The sequence below is a fragment of the Kryptolebias marmoratus genome, linkage group LG1, assembly GCF_001649575.2.
Source record: "Kryptolebias marmoratus isolate JLee-2015 linkage group LG1, ASM164957v2, whole genome shotgun sequence".
In the NCBI taxonomy this organism is placed as follows: Eukaryota; Metazoa; Chordata; class Actinopteri; order Cyprinodontiformes; family Rivulidae; genus Kryptolebias; species Kryptolebias marmoratus.
Window position 1 is genome coordinate 16553506 of NC_051430.1, and position 4972 is coordinate 16558477.

General features: G+C 46.4%; 1 long non-coding RNA gene across 1 annotated transcript in view; it reads left to right on the forward strand.

Moving 5' to 3' along the window:
- The first annotated feature begins 327 nt into the window (after positions 1 to 327).
- LOC108242832 overlaps positions 328 to 4972 on the forward strand; it is a 38084-nt gene continuing 33439 nt past the window's right edge. Inside the window, exon 1 of the long non-coding RNA XR_001808863.3 lies at positions 328 to 799. This is a non-coding gene — a long non-coding RNA (uncharacterized LOC108242832). The remainder of the gene's footprint in view (positions 800 to 4972) is intronic.

A 4972-nucleotide genomic window follows, 5' to 3' on the forward strand; every position in this document is an offset into this window, starting at 1 on the left:
CGTTAGCCAAGCGCCCCCGCAGCAAATTCATTACTCTGAGAGAGGCTGCACTCCTCAACCTGGTCAGGGTGGAGTGGGGTGGTGGTGGAGGTGGAGGGGGGGGGGGGGGTCCACGCCAAAAAAAAAAGAAAAAAAAAAAGGGGAACAATGCTGCCTCAGTTCGTGCGTGCAACAAAAGAACCGAGGGAACTTGTTTGAATTTCAGAGCACGTCCTCTACTCACAGAGCAGGATGGACTTCACACACACACACACACACACACACACTCCTACTCCTCCTCCTCATCACCATCACCATCATCATCATCATCACCCCTTCCCTCCTCATCCGACCTCACCATCAACAGGAATAAAAAAGAAAACGAAGAAGAAGAAAAAAAAAACAAAACTTGCCCATGCACTCTGAGAGCCCGTGCACTTTTTCCTATTTGCTGCTCGTTCTGGGAAACTTGTGTCTCTCCTTCTCTCCCCCGTCCCTCCCTCCCTCCCTCCCTCCTTTTTTTTCCTCCTCTCCTTGTCTTCGTCTGTCATGTGCTTGGGATGTGTTCATGCTTTGCACAGAGCAGCTGTAGCGCGCCTAATGCAGGTTTACCGAGTGGCAGTGGCAACTTTAAAGTCCCCCTTCCAGCACACTTTGGGCACCCCCCCCCCCTCCCCTTTTTTATTTTTTTTAAAGAGGAACATACATGCTCACCTTACCTCTGAACAAACGGACCTCGCTGTTCTACTTCTTTCTCCTCCTCCGCCGCCTGGGACGCTTTCTGGTCCTTGCTGTGATTTTGACGGGCCGGGATTGGGAAGTAAGTGCAACTTTCTGTGCGCTATTTGAAGGCTCGTTTGCTGGTGCGCAAACAAAAAAAGAAATAAAAAAGTGGAATACGAGAGTCTGGATGATGGGAGGATAGTTTGGTTTCGTTGTAATTTGACGCGGAGTGATTGAGGGGATGTTTCCACTTGTTTTAGAGACAAATGGGAAGGTTTTGAGCTTGGAGTTATGGTGCACAAAGACTGCGTGACAGCTTTTAGAAGCAGCTCGCTCACAATGGCTTTACACTTGAATGGACCTGTCTTTTAAAATTTACTTTAATTTCATTTTATTGACCAGTCTGGTTAAGTAAGTCGTGTCCTGTTTGGATATTTCTCTTTATCAGCATTTCTCGAATGCTTCTTTGGGTTTATTCCCGATGGGAGGGGGAAAAAAGCGAACACCTTTTTAAAGCTTCTGTTACTGAAAATAAAAGTCACCAGTCATGTTATCTGTACGCACATACATGATGCAATTAGTTATCAGTGGAGACGCTGTCCGCTGCTTTGCTTTGGGTAGTGCGAGAAGCCAGATTCAGGGGGTTGGTTGATCTGATTCATTTAATTCCAAAGAGATAGGTGGAAAAAAATGAGGTCAGGCTGATTTAGAAGCAAGCAACGAAGCAAATCTCGGCGTTTAAAAATGAAACTTTTAGTAATAAATGCCCCTGCTGAAACAATAAAAAGCTGCGCAGTCCTTTGCGTGCATAACGTCATCAAAATCGTCACGGCGTCTCTTTAAAACAAAGCCCCCACTGTACAAGTACTTTTGTGTTTCTTCTCATAGCAGCTTGTAGGAAGAAGCACCTGCAAGGTGTTTTTATAGGACTTTTCCCCCCCTCGAACCTTAACTTTCAAGGATGTTGTGATTTAAAAAAGAGATCATCAGGTTGTGCGTAAAAAAGATGCACTGTAATTTAGTCATGGCCTCCGTGTGGGAGGCCCCCCACTAAAGCCCCCTTCAGCCTATAATCAGGAGAGCTTTATCATGGTAATCATGATGATTTGAGATTGGCTTTAACGCTTTGCCGTCCGTCAGATCTACGCGTCAGGGGGACAAAATGATTGCAACGTGGATTTAAAAAAATGGCGAAAACGACAACAAAAATACCAGCGCCAAAGACTGATTTTAATTGCTCTTTGGGGATTCGTGGATGTCTGAATGGGCTGAACAGTTTCAGGTGAAGTCTGTTAAGAAAGGAATGCCGGGAAATGGAGTTGTGTCTGGGAACATTTGGGAAACAAAATACTGTGCGCAATGATCCTTTAATGACACGCACAGGCCTTGTGACTCTGTTTGCTCATTAAAAAAACACCTCCTCTTTACCCCTCCCATCTATGTGAGAGCAAACTTGTTGGAAGGCGGCGGGGGGGAGGTCTAATATAGCAGGTGCACCCAACACATGAGGGGGAGAAGAAAAAAACAAAAACAAGTAAAACTTATAGGAGACAAACAGAAATGTGGTTTTAATTCGTCACCACCTGTCACCAGTTCACTCCTGTCAGACACGCGCGCTCTTCAGCCGAGTCAATCACTGTCTGTCTGTCTGAGCTGGGGGGGGGGGGTTATGGTCCGAACAGAATCAAAGTTGTCCACAAGGTTCCTTCAGACGCACTCGATAACCTGCAGCTGCGTCGCTCCTGCGCATGATCCATCACACGTCCCCCCGCTACACCTGTTATTGTTGAGTCTGTTGCAAAGGTCCTATAAATGTATTTTTTCTTTACGTATGTGTGCCGAGATGTACTTGCATCTCTGTAAATCCAAAAAAAAAAAAAAAAGTGAGAGGGGGAAGAGTAGAGCTTTGCATCCGCGAGCTGGATTTGAGCCCACATCGCCAGCCTACCTGCATCGGGACGCGACGATCGCAAGAAAAACCGGAGGATTTATTTCAGGATTTTCGGCGCAAAATCAAACACGTGAGAGCCATTCGACTCCTACAGCCGCAGCTCAGCTCGCGCGAGCAGGAGAGCAGTGATATGGAAAACGTACAGAGGACGGCTGCAGCTCCGTGATGCTCTCGTCATTGACTGTTTCGTATGGTTAAATAGCTGCTTTTTTTTCCTGCTCGCATCTCCCACGGAAAGACAGAAGAAGCGCTCCCAGTCTCTGTTAAAAGAAAAAAAAACTCAAACATGAAAGCTTTTCCAGTTATCCGTTTTCATCGGTGTGTGTGTGTGTGTGTAAGAGAGGCAGAGACAAGGCGTGCGGACTGCTTCCAGCTCGGTAATGGATGAAGATTGGGGGGAAGGAGGAGGGGGGTACGGAGCGCGCATTTGCGTTTTTTTGGGTTTTTTTTTTCGTGACATCACCGTAGTTACACTTTCGTGGTCCGAGCCCTTTGACCTCACTAGGGTTGGTCCATATTTTTGACCCGTCCCCTCCCGTCCCCTTACCTTCGAAGATGGCCCTTATCCCCACCACCACCACCACCACCACCCCCATCACCACCAACACCACTCTTCTCAGAGTACGACGCAGCCTGAAGACCGGACCCTTTTGGCTCAGACTCCTCGGTGTCTTCATGCTGGATGTGAACACGGACAACTAGACTATTCCGGGCCAAAAACTATATATACAAAAAAAAAAGAAAAAGAAAAAAAAGAAAACAGCAACAATCTCCTGTCTTCATAATCCGACACATTTGCGTCCTATTATTCCCTGTGCCGTTATTGCACTTTCCACGGGAAACCGGATTTTTACCCCCTCCTTTTTTTCTTCTTCCCCTCCGCCGTGTTTCTTCTGTCTCCTGCCGGCCTCACAGGATATCTATTGCTACTGCCACAACGACTTAATAGAGGCGAAAGAGCCTTTTGTGGGATTGGGGCCATTTGCATTGCAAATTAGGGCCCCGTGCAAGGATGACTGCACCTTACCGCGATCTGCAAAGCCTGCTTCAACTCAGTAATGCTGGTTAATGTCAAGTGAATATGACATTAACATTTGGAATATATAAAATCCTTCTCTTCTCTTCTCTCTTTGAAGAATTGTCACCTTTAACACCTGCTGTTAAACAGGTTCTACTTTAGTGGCCCTGAACAACAACAGCCAGAGGAAACATGGGGGATACATTATTTAAATAAAACACTGCTGACTTTTTTTTTTCTTTTTTTTGTCACGAGTTCTGGGTGATGGAAACTTGCAGAAGCTATTCCTGTGGATTATTGCAGAAGATTGTGGAGTGGGTTGTTATCTTTGGTTATCTAGCTGTATGAGTGTTCTGCTCGTCATAAAGCTAGATAACCGAAAGTAAAAACTACTTCCAGACTCGTCGAGGACCTTTGGACCACACACTCCGATTTCCCCCGTGGATATAAATGATGCTGGTTGTATTTTGATGCAGTTTTGATTTGTGTCAATTCTTCAGATAAATGGATGAAACTGGTTTTATTTATTTATCTTATTTTTGCCCATGGTGACAGCTTTGTTTTGCATATTTAATGTCATTTCTGTACATTAGGAACTGTTGTGCCAGCCTCCGTGGACGCACGCGCATTGACATGTAAACCTGCACGCGCAGCTTCACCTCGGGTCACACACATCAATATTTAGAGCTGGTTTAGGTGGATGACACTGCGTGTGATTTTCTTTTAAATTTTTCTTTTAAATTTTTCTTTTTTCGTGTGAAGTTTCAGCCAGTGTGTGGAAGTGTCACGTTTTTGGAGCTGCCGCTGAAATCCACGTGCGCGCCTCTTCTGCTCCTTTATTTCCACATGACAGGCCTGCAAAAAAAAAAAAAAAAAAAAAAAAAAAAAAAAAAAACCTTCCAAAACTGTAATAATTAGGATGCGTATGGCGAAGTGACGGAGAACGGAGAGAAAGAGAGAGACGGAGGTGTGGATGGGGTTAGGGGAAGGAGGGAGGGGATTGGGGCGATGTTTGGGTTGTGTGTGTGTGTGTGTGGTGGAGTGGACTAGAGTGGGGGTGGGTGTATGTGTGTGTGGGGGGGTCGGGTCTGCTTAATTGATTCCGTTAACCGCAGTGCAGGAGATGTGAACGGCTGGACGGTCCCATTCCCACGCTCGGTTGGGGCAAGTGGCAATGCCGTGCCCAGGGCCCAGTGCTGCATATGACAGACAAACGCCGTGAGGGCCTGGAAGGGGGTGGGGGTAGGGAGACGACAGGGGTCATGAAAAGACGTCAAGTGCACCAGACTCATCTGCATCTC